Source organism: Lissotriton helveticus, chromosome 6 (assembly GCF_964261635.1).
Source record: "Lissotriton helveticus chromosome 6, aLisHel1.1, whole genome shotgun sequence".
In the NCBI taxonomy this organism is placed as follows: domain Eukaryota; kingdom Metazoa; phylum Chordata; class Amphibia; order Caudata; family Salamandridae; genus Lissotriton; species Lissotriton helveticus.
This window is the reverse complement of record NC_136067.1, coordinates 1,812,056,297-1,812,074,126: the sequence shown is the minus strand read 5'-3', so window position 1 is coordinate 1,812,074,126 and position 17,830 is coordinate 1,812,056,297. Positions and strand designations below refer to the sequence as shown.

The following is a 17,830-nucleotide window of genomic DNA, read 5'->3' as shown; positions in this document are numbered from 1 at the left end:
CCACATTCCTATTACACCCTCCAGTTAGTCTTTTGGCACTCTAAATATATATTTAATTTATTCTGGTGGTCCGAGTTATTTATATATTTACATATTGTTTAGGCACTAAAATCGATATGTAGGGTGGAAGTAATCCATTTCTATGGAGATGTACACTGGAAAACATAATTTATTTAAAAAGCAGAGCTGTTTCATGAAACACATTCTCCCTGCAAAAAAAGCCCCAGACGTGACTCGCATGCATTAAAACATCAAATGGTGATTGTAGTTGTTACAAAAGAGAAGTTTGAACTCTAAAAAATGTCATGATTCGATAACATCCTGGCCCATACCTGCCCAGACCAATGGACTTCCATTCTCAGACTATTGACATATTTTCTGCCGCTCTAGCATGTTAAGAGCCTCTTGTAAGCTTCAGCTTAGCTGCACAGTGCTCCAGCTGCAAGGCTGTCTCCGTGCTAGGCAGTTCCGCCTCCCGCTCTCAGACAAAACATAAGCATCATGCGAATGACACTCAAAACTATGCCCGGATGCGTAGTTTCAGCCGTTACAATGGCAGTAGCACATCCTGCTCATTAAAGGAAAGACCCATAGCAGCGATGCAAAGAATGAGTCTATGCCGATAACAGGGTAAATAATTAATTGGCTGCCAGTAACTCCTGAGGGGATGAAATCGCCCCAATCTGGCACAGCGGGTGTCCAATCCCACAGTGAGAGTTTATACCTGTCCTCATGTCTGATAGTTTATTTCTTCGTTGAGTGACCTAATTATTCCCCGGTTACCTTGACCTCTACAGCCATCCTCTAAATAAGCCTGTAAAGTTACTAGGTCAACTCTGTACCTACTGCAGTCATGTAACTAGCACATCCTTTGCCTTTTTCACTCCTAGGTAAACTCCGAGTAGTACTGTTTTTAGTAATCAAAACATTTCTCCTCAGAGGTTGGATCCCTTCACTCGTAAGTAGAGAATGCTCCCCATGGGCTTAACACTGCTCGTGGTATGGTTGTGGGCAGCATATACTGTTCACATGGTGATGCCACTGTGTTTCCAATGGGTTGGGCTCCCGGGTAAACTTCACAGACCCTTGTGAACGCCTCTGATACACATCAGCTCTCCCCTTGATTTTGTCCGTGGTATCTGCATGTGCAATTGCATTTGTTCTCTCACTCTTCACACCACCCTGTGCATTCAAAGCCCCATACCTATTCCACGTCTTTAACACCCACTGTACATGTTGGTGCTGGCTAAACTGCAAACAACATTTCTGTAGTAGGGGATCTCTGTGTATAGTCATAATCTAGTGAATAGTCCCGCCCATGTGCGTGGACCCCGGAGCAATCAAAAATAATCTCTTACAGTGTCAAAAAATGCAGAAAATGCATAGACACTTAAGAGAGAATTTAAAGACAGATAATGCAGCCAAAAGGCTACACTGTCCAGTACTTCAACTAGAAATTCCACCATAAAATCCACAAAACAGCAAAGCCTGTACAGATTTCCCTTGCTTAACAGCAAAATCCCTCAGGAATGATAGAGAGAAGAACCTGGACAGACAAGCCCCATAGGCTGCCATTATGTGGCTTAATTAGGATACTGCGCCTTTAAGGAACCTTCCAGAACCGTCTCTCAGTATCCCAGAATGCATAGCAGGTCCAACTTAGCCTCAGTTCTTTTTTCCGGCTCCTGCAAGCAGGACCCTGGAGCATTGAGCTCTCCCTTTTCAAGGGTTTTTGTTGGTGTTTTACACTGATTTCGAATTTTGGTACTTTTAAAGTACTTTGGTGACTTTCTTTCTGTGTTTCTGCACTCTTTGTTTGTCCATAATGCCTGCATTATTCGATAAATGCCCTGAGTGCTCAAGAAAGAAGGCCAGGTCAGACTCCCATGAGGTCTGTATTCTCTGCCTTCCCTCTTCCCACATTCCTGAGGAGTGTGTGATCTGCAGAAGCTTCTCTGGAAGAACCCTGAAGGAGAGGAAGAAAATCAGGCTTCAGGGACTTGAGGAGAGAAAGTTGAAGGCACGAGGTGGGTCAGGAGGGGCTCCTTCTACCCATGCTGAGGCCTCTGGGGGGCTCCCCAGGGGCAGGAAGACCAGCCCTCGCCCAAGGTCTCCGTCTGGGTCAGTTGCGCTGACCACGACGTCGAGGGGACGGTCAACGGCCAGTTCCAGGTCTCCCCAGGGCTCTGGGTCGAGAAAACGTCGCCCGTCGACGTCGAGGAACGTGTTCCGGCCGCCGTCGAAGCCGGTGTCGATATCCTCGTCGTCGCTGTCGGCGTCGAGTGGTCGACATCGGAGGGCCCGGCGTCGGCGCTCGCCGTCGAGGCGACACCGCCGGTCGCCGTCGAGGACATCGTCGTCGAGGGGATCCTCGTCGTCGAGGTCGCCGTCGAGACGGAAGGCGTCTCCGGCGCCGAAGAGGTCGACGTCGAAGCATTCCAAAAGACCGACGTCGAGACGGTCAAGGAGATCGACGTCGAGAAGGTCAGAGAGGTCGACGTCGAGAAGGTCCAAAGGGTCGACGTCGAAGCGATCCAAGAAGTCGACGTCGAGGCCGGCGAAGAGGTCGAGGTCGCCGTCGAGGCACCATCGCCCGTCGTCGAGGTTTCGTGGCTCGTCGATCTGGTCGGGGTCGACGTCGAGACGGAGACACGGTTCGACGTCGAGAAGTGTGATTCGGTCGACGCCGAAGGACCGTTCGACGTCGAGAGGACATCGGTCGTCGTCTGGACACCGGTCTTCAACGTCTGGAGGTCCTAAGGACAGGCCCAGGACTGTGGGGGGCTCCCCACGCTCTGGAAGAGATGGTGGCTCGCCGGGACCGGCGCATTCCGGGGTGGATACTCCGATGAAGCCGTCTACACCTCCTCCGCGGCCTGCTGTGCCGAAGGGTCCTCCTCCGAAGGCCCCTACCCCGCCTCCGAAGCCGGCTCCGCGGGACCCGCGTCCGGTTGCTCCTTCACCCCCGATCCCACCGAGGGCGGTGTCGATGCCTAAGTTTCCGACGCCTCCGAAGAAGACTCCTAAGAAGCCTAGAGCTCCTGACCCTGGGAGGCCGAAGGAGCGTCCGAGGCCCAAGAGGTCGAGGTCTCGCTCGGGGAGACGGGACAGATCAAGGAGTGGCCGTGGATCTTCCTCACGATCCAGGCGTCATCACAAGAGACGTCGGTCCAGGTCACGTTCTCCATCTGGGACCCGTTCCTACTCGCCCACGCTGTCCGATTCGCCGGAGACTAGGGTGTCTCCGATAGACGATATAAGCACATTTCAGGAGGTTCTCCTGCGTGGTGCGGCGAAGTTGGGCATTGAGGTTGAAGCACCTACGGCTTCTACCTCGGTGATATTTGAGACTTTACACAAAAGGCACTTGTCTCGCCCCCTGTTACCTCTGGTGCCGGGGCTCCTTGAGCCCGCCGAACAGCTATTCCTGACGCCGGCAACGGTGAAATCTGTGCCTTCCAGGATCCTAAAAAAGTACAGGGCTCCGGACTCAGACCCAGCCTTCTTGAGGAAGGACCCGGTACCGGATTCAGTCATCGTGACTGCTGCTCGGAAGCTTCATGCCACCTCCCCTGCGTCCACGGTGCCTCCGGACAAGGAGAGCCGGTGGATCGATTCTGCTGGTCGCAAGGCGTGTGGGACATCCGCCTCGTCCATGAAGGCCGCCAGTGACTCGGCTTTGCTGGGACGTTACGACCGGTCCCTGTGGGACTCGATGGAGCAGTTCGCAGACCTCGTCCCTCGAGACCGCAAGGAGGACTTTGTGGAGATCGTCAAGGAGGGGATGCTGGTCTCTAATCAGGCCATCGGCGCCGCAGCGGACATATCATTGCTGTCCGCGCACGGATATTGCCACGGGATTCACCAGAGACGCCATGCTTGGCTCAGGTTGACGTCATTGAAACCGGAAGCACAGCAACGCGTGGCGAATCTCCCGTTTTCCGGAGATACCCTCTTCGGGAAACACGCGGATGATGAGATGGCCAGGATGAAGGCCGAAGCGGAGACCCTGACGGCAGTGGGCTTGGAGAAGCCCAAGGAAAAGAAACCCTTCCGACAGGACCAACGTCGGTTTGGGTCGCAGGGTCGTGGAAGGGGGCAGTCTGCTGGACAACATCAACAGCAGCAGCAGCAGCAGCAGTACAGGCGGCCCTTCCAGAAGCGACAGGGTGGTAGAGGTCGTCAACAGTCCTCTACCGCGACCAAGGGCCCGGCCGGGTCCCGTCCCTGAGCTGTTACTTCCCCCTCGTCCGTTACCCGCTCCGGTGGGGGGAAGCGTTCAATTTTTTCTGGCAGAGTGGAGAAAAATTACTCAGGACAAGTGGGTGCTGAATATTGTTTGCAATGGATACAGTCTACGTTTCACCAGCCCTCCTCCATCGATTCCTCCCGTCAGCTCGCAGTATCCACTGCACGAGCTTCAGGCGGAGGCGGACGTTCTGCTAAGGTAAAGGGCGATCGAAGACGTACCTCTGTCTCAAAGAGGAAGAGGTCTGTACTCTCTGTTCTTTCTTGTCCGCAAGAAGGACAAAAACGAGTTCAGGCCCATTCTGGATTTGCGGCAGGCAAACAAGTGGATTCGCAGAGAAAAGTTTCGCATGCTGTCGTTGCATCAGATCTACCCTCAGCTGCAACGAGGAGACTGGATGTGTGCCATAGATCTACAGGACGCATACTTCCACGTGCCCATTGCATGCAAACACAGAAAATTTCTGCGCTTTCAAGTCGGCACCGATCACTATCAGTACACGGTGCTACCCTTCGGACTGAAGTCTGCACCCAGGACATTCTTAAAATGTATGGCAGTGGTAGCGGCGCACCTGAGGAAGAACAAGGTGTTTGTCTACCCGTACCTGGACGATTGGTTGATCAAAGCCTCCTCCTTCTCGGAAGCTCAAGCACACTTCCAGAAGACGTGCGTTCTCTTGAACAAGCTGGGGTTGCACATCAACATGTCCAAGTCGGTCCCGATTCCGGTGCAGTGCATCCAGTACTTGGGGGCCTCCATCAATACGCTGTCAGCAAGCGTGTCTCCTTCGGAAGAGCGACGTTTATCACTCGTTCGGAAGGCTCAGGCTCTCATGAAAACTCCGTCTACGACTGTGAGGACGGTGTCTTCTCTACTGGGATCGATGGCCTCTTGCATATTTCTCACTCCTCACGCACGGCTACAGATGAGACCTCTGCAGGAGTGCTTGGAGGATCAGTGGGACCAGAGGAGAGGTTCTTGGGACGACAGGATACGACTGTCTCTACATGCTCTTCAGTCTCTGAAGTGGTGGTGCTCGAAGGAGAATCTCCTCAGAGGCGTTCCCTTCCACAAGGACATTCCCACGCAGACCATCGTGACGGATGCGTCTCTCCAAGGTTGGGGGGCGCATTCCGGAGACCTGCAAATTCAAGGGACGTGGTCCCCGACGGAGTCCACGTACCACATCAATTTCCTGGAACTGAGAGCTGTTCACTTGGCACTGAAGGCCTTTCATCCGTCCTTTCAGACCAACTCTCTGCTTGTTCAGACGGACAACACGACGACGATGTATTACCTCAACAAGCAGGGGGGCTCGAGATCGCGCACTCTGTCGCAGGAGGCGCAGGCGATCTGGCACTGGCTTCTGGCTCGAGGACTGTCGATTACGGCCACCCATCTGCCAGGTGTGCAGAATGTTCAGGCAGACGAACTGAGCAGAATCGTGCAGGAAAACCACGAATGGGTCATAAACGACGAAGTACTGGGAGAAGTCTTCGCAAGGTGGGGTACTCCAGACGTAGATCTGTTCGCCACCGCCGAAAACAGCAAATGCCGAGGCTTCGCCTCCAGGTACTACCAGCCAGGGACGCTGGGGAACGCGTTATGGATCAACTGGTCGAACAGCTTTCTGTACGCTTTTCCACCAATTCCCCTGATTCCGGCGGTTCTCATCAAGTTGTCTCACTCCAGGGCGAGGATGATTCTGATTGCCCCGGAATGGCCCAGACAGTGGTGGTTCACGGACCTACTTCACCGATCTCTCCTTCCTCACATGAAGCTGCCGTGCAGGCCGGACCTTCTCACGAAGTTCGGGGGGCGGATGGTGCACCCCAACCTCTCGTCTTTGAGTTTGGCGGCATGGCTCCTGAAATAGTACAATATGGCCATCTGAATCTCCCAGAGGATTGTATGGGCATACTGAAGGAGGCTAAGCGACCTTCCACTAGGACTTCCTATGCTTACAAGTGGAAGAGGTTTTGCATCTGGTGCAAGTCTAAGAACTATGACCCTACGTCATGCAAGGAGGATGTCATCCTTCCATATCTGCTTCATCTGGCGCAGTCGGGCCTTAATGTCCATTCCATTAAGGTTCATCTGGCTGCTTTGACTGCCTACAGGAAAGGACCTTCACAGACTTCCTTTTTCCAGATCCCTGTGATCAAAGATTTTTTGGAAGGCTTGAAGAAAGTGTTCCCTCCTGTCAGGCTTCCTTCGCCTTCATGGGACTTGAATGTGGTGCTGTCCAGGTTGATGAAGGAGCCTTTTGAACCCATTCATAAGGCTTCGTTGCAGCACCTGTCCTGGAAGGCGGCGTTCCTCGTGGCCATTACATCGGCCCGCAGGGTGAGTGAGATTCAGGCATTGTGTTGCCAAGAACCTTATACTGTATTTCATAATGCTAAAGTTGTTATGCGTACTCACCCTAAGTTTCTTCCCAAGGTTGTTTCTGATTTTCATATCAATCAGACTATCACTTTGCCTACGTTCTTTCAGAACCCTTCCTCTCCGGCGGAAAGGTCTTTACATTCCCTGGATGTGCGGAGGGTGCTGAAGTTTTATCTTGATAAGACTAAAGATATTCGTAGGTCAGACCAATTGTTCATCAATTATGGCTCAGTCAGGACGGGTCTTGCTACCTCTAAACAGTCCATCTCTAGGTGGATTGTGTCCTGCATTCAGTTGTGTTACTGCAAAGCTAATAAGACCTTAGGGGGCAAACCTAAGGCTCATTCCACCAGGGGCAAGGCTGCTACGACAGCTATGCTCCGTAATGTTCCCATTGCAGAGATCTGCAAGGCGGCCACTTGGAAGTCGGTCCATACCTTTGCTAAGCATTACTGCCTGGACTCTGATGCCAGGGCAGACGCTCAGGTTGGGCAGGCTTCGCTGCGGAATCTGTTCGCACAGTAGTGGCGTTATTTTACTCTCCACCGCCGCTTGGTGTGGGGATGGGCTTGCCATTCTATTCACTAGATTATGACTATACACAGAGATCCCCTACTACAGAAGGAGTAGTTTCTGTCCTGTAACTCCAGTTCTGTAGTAGGGGTATCTCTGTTATAGTCATAAGCGCCCTCCCGCCTCCCCGGTGGAGTGTTGTTCATGATCATAATGCTACAGGTCTGGCGTTTTCTACGCCTTCGAAAAGAACTGAGGCTAAGTTGGACCTGCTATGCATTCTGGGATACTGAGAGAAGGTTCTGGAAGGTTCCTTAAAGGCGCAGTATCCTAATTAAGCCACATAATGGCAGCCTATGGGGCTTGTCTGTCCAGGTTCTTCTCTCTATCATTCCTGAGGGATTTTGCTGTTAAGCAAGGGAAATCTGTACAGGCTTTGCTGTTTTGTGGATTTTATGGTGGAATTTCTAGTTGAAGTACTGGACAGTGTAGCCTTTTGGCTGCATTATCTGTCTTTAAATTCTCTCTTAAGTGTCTATGCATTTTCTGCATTTTTTGACACTGTAAGAGATTATTTTTGATTGCTCCGGGGTCCACGCACATGGGCGGGACTATTCACTAGATTATGACTATAACAGAGATACCCCTACTACAGAACTGGAGTTACAGGACAGAAACTACTCCTACTGCAGCCTTGCACTGTGAAGGGTGCTCATGAAGCAGAAGGCACTGGGAATGAATGCTTCACAGCCTCACCAGGTGTATGAAGCACCAGATGAACAATATAACTCAAACACCCAGGAAGTGTTCTTGGACCTTGCCTGGGTGAAGAAAGCGCAGTTGGTATAGGCATATCTGTACAGCAACAGGGATAAGATTGATATCCAGGAACCATACTGAGGGAATATTGCTGAATCCTCCAGCTTGATAGGATATGCCAACTGAAGACCATGGCATTTTGGGTACAATTTCCAGTTGGAGGGAACTGAATGTAAGCCCAAGTGGCATTTAAGACCTCCAGGAAACACTGGAGGAATTAATTAGCCCTCATGCGCATGATTAGCGTGTAGGCAAGGGCTTGATCGAATCTCCAGTGGTTAGTGCCAGAGTCCAGGAGCCTGTCTTGCATTGAGGAAAACAAATCTTGAAATAAAATAGTCTATTTCGTTGCACTACATTTTTGTAGCGCACTTTCAATGCGCCTCCTAAAGGTATGTTTTCCTCTGCGCATGTCCATAATATAGCACAGGCGCAGCGGCAAAGTGATTACCTTATTTGCATGGGCCACGACCCCACACAAATGAGGGAATGCCCGCTTATGATAGCGCTGACGCAAATAAGTTTGCCTGCGCTATCAGTATTACAGAAGGGGACATACAAGTAAGTATGTGTGCCCCCTTTTATAAATCTATTGTGCCCCGTGGGTGCACATGCCCATTGCATCCCTGGGACACAATGTATTATCTGGCCCCTAGTTGAGTGATATGGAATGAATAATTTGTAGAGGTAGCCAGTGTCTGTTCTGTTCTGTGATTTGTGTACCAGGCAAAGGATTTGGAAGTCGATTTTTCGTTTAATAGTTAAGAAGAAGAGAGTTCTTGTGGCTGCAGTGATTTTTGTATTTCTGCTCAAGATTTCCGGATCCTTTTTTTGTGGCGGATATTCTCATTGCCTTCGATATACAACCACTTTTGCCGAAAAAGTAGCAGTAGTGTGCTCATTGATCAGCATTGATACAGTGGCACAAGTGTACTTACATGACCCTTAAAACCCAGTGCATTTCCGGAAGCAGTTATCCGGAAACTTCTCACTCATTATGACTGTTTTCACAAACACGGCCTCGACCACAGTCGGGAGTAGAAAGAAAGCAAGGAAGCAGATAAGAATTGTGTGTTTTTGCATGTGCTTGTTCTGGGGATGGGTGTGTTTGTATGCCGGTGGGTATTTGTTGTAGGGTAGGCTGTTAAAGCCTCTCCTGCAGTTTATTTACTGTCCTAGACTGTTGACCACAAGCTTTGAGTTGCCACACTGATGTTCCTCTCTCTCCAGTTGAGTCTTTTTGTTTATACTGCAGGCCGACTGCGTGTTCTTTCAGTCTATTGGCACTCCACCTTCTATGTACATGCTAGGTTTTTCTGTGTTCATGTACACCCAGGCCTCTCACACAAAATAATCAGGAATTTACTTGCATAGTTCCAGGTGTGCTTCCATGTGCAAATATTTTCTCATTGAATGTATGCATACCTTTTCACTCATAAACAGTTTGCCAATGGAGAATATAATATATTTCCTACAAAAGACTACTTTTGCATACTTAAATATTAGGGATGTTCCCTCCCTAAGCATTTACTTTTGACCTCTTCAGGAATAATTATACAGCTGTTTCCAGGGAGCAAAATTACTTGCAAATGGTTTGTGAATACCCATAAACTGTTTGTGGGAAATCTGCACCTTTTACTAGGCCTGGGTGGAGTTTGCGGAGCGACCAAAAAAAACTCAGCTGCGCTACTCGGAGTTCCGCAAGCCGCAAAGTGCGTTAGGTCGCACCATTCATGCTGATTTTGAGCACCAGGTGTTTGTCCCATGCTGAAAAATCTGCACAAACTGTACCATTTGCAGCGCAAGAGGGTGCGTTTTCTTTCTGCTGCTCGTGTAGATGTTCTACTTGAACGGCACCTTCCCCATCGCGAACGGAAGGTTTATCAACGTGCGAAATCTCGCTGGTAGGTGGTCTGGAGTAAGATTTTCCTTGCTCGCACTCGCCAAATTAATGTTAGCGAGCGAGGAAAAACTGTACTCTGCGAGTTTTTCGGAACGCCGTTAGTTACGCGAAGCGCAAAAAACTCTGCAAGTGGAGCAGAATTTAATTCCCAGGTCTACCTTTTACACATGTTCCCACATCGGAAACCCTGATAATCCCACCCGCCCCAGTGCAGATTTGTCCAAGTGAAAATTCAGTAGTACTGTCAGAATTATTTAGTGTTAGCAAGTGAATTTAACAGAGCAAATTCACATTCTTTTACCCGGGAAGGTGCAATTTCACTTTTCAATGAAGGTAGTTGCACACCTCAAACCTTTGGTGTAGAGATGCCCTTGAGAATAGGACCTTGTGGATTACTGCAAGTATTTTGTAGGTACAGTCATTTCAGACTTTACTCGCCTCTCATAAGTTCCTAGTGTTTGTTTTGCTGTCTTCCCTCAGACATGGTTGTTCAACATGCCTTCTGTCTCACCCAGCAGCACTGTCTTTCCTCTGCAATCCCTGCTTTCTTCTCCTTCCTCTCAGTTCAGGTTTTCTAATAGTGCAGGCGTGTTCTATGATATCTTTATAGAAAAGCTAGAGAGTTAACGTTTTGAAAACATTGCATTCATTTGGCTGCAGTTATATCTGCTCCAGAGAGAGCTAATGAATTTGATGGTGCATTGGTGTGGGATTTTACACAACATAACACATTTGGTCTTCAGGTTCAGAGGTGATTTGGTTTGCATACAGACTTGAAACCGACACATTTGTAGTTCGTGGGATTCTTGAACGCATACCCGAAGGAATGAGTTTCAGAAATTGGCCAGCTGAAATGAGACGCTATTTCTGCCTTGCATTTGGGGGACTGCCATTAACCATAAATACAGCATCTCCTAACTGGTGCGAACAGAATTATCTTCCAAAACAAACTGATGCTAGATCTTGTGTGCACTGGGAGTTGGCGTTAAGATTTCCTGGCTGCCGCGTCTGGTTCTCATAAAATGCTAGACCAAAACGACACCTGCCTCCTCATCCTCCTTGATCTCTCCTCAGCATTTGATACCGTTAAACATGAGAATCTACTTGAGCTCCTAAACACAAGAATGGGCTTATCTGGAACTGTTCTCAAGTGGTTCACCTCCTTTCTTCACAACAGGTCGCAGAAATTCAAGAGCAACAACCTGATGTCTTCGCCAATACCCGTAACGCTAGGTGTCCCCCAAGGATCCTCTCTATCCCCAACTCTGTTCAACCTAGTCATGGAACCGCTCACCACCTTGCTACAAGCATCCAATGTACACTTTCACATGTACGCAGATGATACCCAACTTTATCTCAAATTACAGTCCCCCAAGGACATCTTGCTCCTGAACTCAACGATCAGATGCACCCAATCCTGGCTGGCAGATAATCATCTCAAACTCAATGCACTGAAAACAGAGTTCCTTCTGATCTCACCTCCAGCGAAGGTCTCCACCACTCAAATTTGGCTTAAAGACCTAACCGCACTCAATGTCCAACCCACCATCGTGGACTCAGCAAAATCCCTAGGCATAACACTCGACACCAATTTGAACATGCAGCAACATATCAGCAAGGCAACAAAGGGAGCAAACTTCCAGATCAACACTCGGAGGAAACTTAAACCCTACCTCCCAGCCAAAGACTTCCAAACCGCAGTACAAGCACTAGTCATCCCTCGAATTGAATACGGCAGCATCGCCCTCTGTGGACTCCCCCTAACTACAACCGCACCCCTAAGAGCTTCTCTAAACGCTGCAGCGAGACTCATCACTGGGTCAAAAAAACACTCCCATATTACCCCTGACTTGAAATCCCTGAATTGGCTGCCATTTGAAGCTAGAATACATCTGAAAATCGCCTGCATGACACACAAGGCGGTACATCTAAACTCACCCGGATACCTCGCTCAGAAACTGACAATCTTTGGAGGAGCTAGAAACACCAGAGGCACAAACAATCTTCTGTTGAAACCTCGAAGATTCCGGAAGGAAAAAACATATAAGCGCTCCTTCTCGGGAATGGCGCCTAGGATCTGGAACTCTCTCCCGCCCGAAACCAGGCTTATCTCTTCCACCACACTCTTTAAAAATGAAGTAAAAGCTATCCTCATGGCTAAATACACCTGAACTATTATCTTGACCACTGTTAGTACTCTGCACCGATCTATACTACATGTTTGACCCTTTTGATTATTTGTATGAACTGTCTTATTACTCACATGTTTGGCTTTGTAGCCACCTATTTGTACCATTTTGTACTCATGTCATGTTGGGCTTAGTTGCCACCTATTTGTATTAATTGACCTATTGATTTATCTGTTAACCATGCTCCCTCATGTACTTCTCTTTGTAAAGCGCTCTGATATCTGCAAGGATCTTGTCCGCGCTATATAAAACTTTCAAAATAAAATAAATAAATAGCACGATTCTTTATGTTCAGGACCCTATGACAGAAGATGGGTATTCTTTGAAGCCTTTGCCAGAGGCCATAGCAGTAATTTCAATAAGGCTTCCCTGCATGGATAGGCATTGTATTCAAGGCAGAAATGGCATTGTACCGTGTAGTCTAAAGAGCCGGATTTTTTTTTTTTTGCTAACCCAAGGATTTAGACTTGCATGTATTTTTAAAGGGCTAGGTGTAAAACAAGCATGCATTGTTACTCTGAAGCCATCTTTCTATTTAACCAACCACAAAATCAATAGTTTTTCTATTGTTTTGCCTTTATTTAAAATGAATACGTGTGTTCTCACTGATAGGTTTACACCAGTGATGTCTGTCCGCCTGCTCATTTTCTGATGTGTCCCTAACACAGTGGCATATCAGTGGTCTAATTGTTTGCTTTTACATTTATTAGCAAGATGTTTGTTCCTTAGAGTATTAGGTAGTTTTGCTTTAAAAGAGAAAGCTAATGCCCCGTATTACGTTTCATCCCCGGGCGACGAGTAGGTTTTAAGAAGTGGAGACTGATTTCAAGAAGGTGGAAATAGTTTTCCACTGAGAATCACGGTATAAATCACTGCAGAGTTTTAGAATATGATTCACATGAAAAGAGAAGATGTAGTGAATAAGTAGGTTTGCATAGAGCTGCAGTGCAGAATATATACGTTGGTAGGACTAATATCTGCGGTGGCCTCTGAAATGTTATCCAAGATGTCCTGCAAAAAAAGATGGTCGCAGCAGCACAGTAGACCGAATAATATGTTAAAAGTTTGTATCTTCATGATGGTCTTCATAAGTAAAAACAAAACAAATATAGCACCAGGGTTTTTTGGGCCTGTAGTAGTGAAGCCACAAAATGAAGGCTGGTGTTCCCCTTTAAATAAGGACACTCCCACACTCTTAGTCAGACACATGCAGAACGAGCAGATGCCAAGTTCCCCACTGCAGAAACCCATTGTTACTAGTAAACAAGTATTAACCTCCATGGCGGGGGAGGACACTCCTGGACATTTGTGTGCATAACATAAGGCATACTGGGCGTTGCAGTCTTGATTTGCTTCCTTTGAAAAAGTTGTATTGTCATTTCTGATAGCAGTGATTTTACACTGAAAGTCCAAGATAGGAAACCGTGTCCATAATGGCCAGCAGTGAGGTGGCCACCATAACACTAGCTTGCTTAGGCTATTATTAACCACTGTGGGGTTGACCCTCACTGCTCTTATGAACTGGCTTCTCTTTCTCTAATCTGTGCCGGATTATACCCTGTGGAGGCACCTAGGCAGTCGAAATTTTGGGATCCTCCTCCACGCAAATTCTCTCCTAATACGTCTTGAATTTTACCAACCTACAATTTTAATAAACCACTACATTACATTAATACTGTATTAGAGTCTTTAATGTAAAGTTTTCGTTTCTTTGAGTTGATTAATTTTTTTATGTCTTTTGGAAACAATTCAGGAAAGTTTGATTGTAATTTTCTTTCACAAACAAATCAAAATTATTTTGATCTGTTGTCACGGGGCCCCAAAAAGGAGTGGGGCCCATAGGCTGGTGCCTACTTTGCCTATTTGGCAAACCGGATCTGTCTCATATGGTTGTTCAGCCCCATTTCACTGAAAAAAACACAATTGATACAAAGAATTTTCCCCTGGATAGAAAGCAGCATCGACATAGAAGAGACACTTCAGTTGAAAATCACCGTAATTAGTAGCAAGTGCCATAGAGAAGAAAAGAGAAGGAACAGGGTCGCCAAGTACTCTAGTCAGCATATATGGTTTATACCCTTTAGGCAGGTATTTGGCTATTATGTTGGCAGGCTATTTTGAAATTGTATTTCTAGAATGGTATAATTTGCAAACATTTCTTCTTTCATGTAGGGAGATTTTACACGTTAAAGTAAGCCAAACAGAAATATGACCATATCAAACAACGTTAGTTTCACACTGCTATTCAGTCAAATAATGATTTTCTGCCCTTGCTTTAAATTCTTTTTTGAAAGGTATTTTGGACGTGTTGTGTGGAATGCTGCGTGTAGTCACTTCTACAGTGGTCCCATCCGTGAGAGCATTGAAGCGTGGCCACAGCCTCAGACTATCCGAAACAGCACCTGTCCCAGCATGCATTACCTGTCAGACTACCTGTACAAAAGTTGCCAGACAGATTTCATACACGAGGCGTCAGCAGGACAAGTCCTTTTGCAGCTGGTTTCTGGAAAAACCATTAAGGCCTCCTGGGCCTTGAAGTATGCGCTCTTGTAATACGAGACTGTACCTTCAGAGCACACTTATGCGCCTGCATGATCCAGTCAGACAGACAATAGTAGAATACCAGCAAATTCAACAGCACATACCTCATTGGTCAAAGCAAATCGGCGCGCGCTTAGTCAGGTGAGCATTCGCCGCCTTAAACCCTTGATCCTGTCACCTCGACAATGAATATTGGAAGCACTCGATCATGTGTTGGCGGCCTGTGCTTCTGTTCTAGATTCAATTTCATTCATTTTTTTGTACATTGTCGTTTTAACACCAACCGTAGAAATATACAACTAGTAGTCAGGGGAGGCGAACAATAGATTTAAAAACTTGCATTTGTGCAGATGTTTAAAGAGCCCGGTTCATCGTGAAGCACAGATTGATTTATTGGAAATGATCTTTGGTGTGTAAAATATTTAATTCAAGATCAGAATGAAGAGAGATATTATAGTGAAGCTTTGAGTGCTGTACTCCTTATAAAAGAGAAAAGCCTGGAACAGCTAAACTCTTCACACACAAGCCAAAAACATTATTTTTCTATGAGCCCGTTTGGTGAATGACCAAAAAAAGTAATTCTGCCTTCTTTGAGCTAAGTTCCTTACATATGTCTTTGGCAATGGATAATCCTGTTCACAAGCATATTTTATCCTGGAGTGTCACAGCTCGTTTAAATGGCCCACGGGACGCTGCTGGGTTCAAACCCATGCACGTGATTTTAGAAGAATCAAAGTTGCAGTCGGGCTATTGGAAAGTTTGCCCAGTAATCTGTCCAAATCTTGTGTAACATTTCATGCAGTGGTAAACTATCTTGCAAAGCAGCGACTGTAGCAGCATTTGGCTCCAGTTCAACATGTTTTGAAGCCTGATAATGTAGGCCAAAGAAATGTTGGTCTCAATGTTTGTGTGCACAGTTCATTCTCTAAAGGACCCAAGTCCCATCTGGCTTTGAGGATTTTGTGGACACTACACATGTAATGTGGGGAATTACATAAGCCTAGCATATTGTTTTCTGTGTAGCGATATTTTGTACTATGTCTTTACTGTTAGCTGTAGTAAGATGCTACATAGCAGACGTACGCCTTCCTTTACCTCCGTTAATGGTGAAAGGTGATAACTGAACTGAAAAGATAGAAAATAACGGTCACATACCACTTCTAAGCTGACCCATCCAACCACCCCTTCTGCCTCTGTCCCTCAGACTCTGCGCTGACTAGTTGGTCCTGGAGGTTCATAGGAAATTCTCATTTTCATTTCAGAGAAGTTCCGTTGTTGAACAATTGGTGCCTGGATTGACATGAGGAAGGAACAGAGTTTGCAGACTTTGGGGGGTGGGCTTGTCTGTTCATTTTTTAACTCAGGTTCTCATATTTGCCCTATTCCGATATTGCCATTTTCTGAGCGTGTATCTACAAAAGCTACATGGGTCCTCAGGCTATTCCTAGAAAGAAATAGAAACATGCGGCTGCTTCTCATTCCTCCCCTTCCCCGCCCTTTCCAGCTCACAAATCGTTTTGCACGCGTTAGTAGAACTCAATTGCATAGACTGAGCACCTTGAGAATGTGAAATCCCAGACTGGATTCAAAGATGTTTAATGGCTTGAATTTTGTGTTTGGAGGAGCATGTATGAATGTGATAATTACTCGGGAGCAAATGTCCAACTTTTCCAACTGACCATTTGTGATTCCAGCTTAAAGTTCCTGAAAACACTGCCACGTGTGTCGATACTAATAAAGGTGAAACCTTTTGTAAGACTGTTTACATGAGGAAAAATGACAAAATAGTGATATGAAATTCCAACAAGATGTGCCACATAAAGGCCCATAATTTGACTTTTCATACAGCATAATTTAGTCAACCCGTCTGCATAATAAGATCCTCCCCTGACACATAATTCCGTTGGCTCTGGTCATCATGCAGACTGGTAATATTTCTCCCTTATCCTTCTAACCTGACCTGGTAATAACCTCTCAAAACTAGAAAGCATTTCCGGGCCACTTGAAGGTTTTTTAGTAAGCACCAAATTAGCAGGCCAGTGGTATGTAGCCTTTAGTTACTGTACACTCTGTTGCCTGGTGTTTTAAGCTTAGAGGTTTACACTGATTTGTTTTGCTGTTTATATACTGCCCTGTATACTGAAACCTCACTGTCTGGTTGCTAAATCTCTCGTCTGACCATTAAACCACGTTTAGCTCTTTCATCGTATTGTTTTCAGATCACTGAAACGTAGACTTTTTAAATTCAGTATAACTTTTAGTTTTTTCCAACAATGTATGCTCTGGGAAATATGATTATAGTATTAAAACGTCTTGAAGCCGGTGTTACTTTATTTGTAGTGATTTCAGGGGCTTAGGTACCATTGCTACAGTGGAACCAGGGTTCATTGAACCCTGAGAATTAAGGTTATTTACGACCCCAACAGGAGTTAAAGGGGTCATTTTCTTTGCTTGCACAGGGCCCGTGGCTTCCTTGCTACACTAGTCAGAGACTTTGTGGAACCGGACTCGCATTAGTCTTTTCCTGTAGAGTACTGCCCTCTCCCAAATTCGGGCCTGGGTCTCTTTTCCTTCTCTGTCTGTACTCGCGTGAGACTGGGCAGAGGCTTCTGTAGTTGGGCGGATGGTCATGGGCATGCAGATATTGAACAAAGTGGTATTGTCATGCCAATGTCTACTAAGACATGGCTTTCATTGACCTCTCACCCAGAAATGTCATGGTCTCCCTTTCGTCTCATTGCTGAGTGAGAGAACCCCACTCCATTTAAACCAACTTTGAACAAATAGAAAAAGACCCCTGTGGAATTCATTTCTAGTTAATGAGAAAAGTCTGGTGCAATTGGAGTTGAATCCCAATGCAGCAGCTCTGGGAGGTGTGTGTTGAACTTGTGGTACCAAAAATGTGGTCATGGGTTGCACTCCTAATATTGTTGATTCTAGTCCTCCATAAGGTGTTGTGCACTCTTTCTATATTTCCCAACTTTCTCCTCTTGCTCATGTGGCTAGATGTTCAGTTCACTGTACAGGAACTAATTTCTAAACCTCTAAGCTTTTCTCCTTCAACAAAAAATGCTTGTTAGCGTGGTACTATAGCTGCCTCTTGTAACTAATCGAGCACGGTAGTCGTGATTTAGAACCTGCAGTACCACTTGTAGTTTAGTAAAAGCTGGAACACCTTAAATGATGAAGCACAATTTATTGGACTTCACTTTCTTTAAGTGAGTGTAC

The 17,830-nt window shown here is 46.7% G+C and overlaps 1 protein-coding gene across 9 annotated transcripts in view; it reads left to right on the top strand.

Moving 5' to 3' along the window:
- Positions 1-17,830, top strand: part of EML4 (EMAP like 4) — a 720,824-nt gene that overhangs the window by 440,538 nt on the left and 262,456 nt on the right. The window lies entirely within an intron of this gene.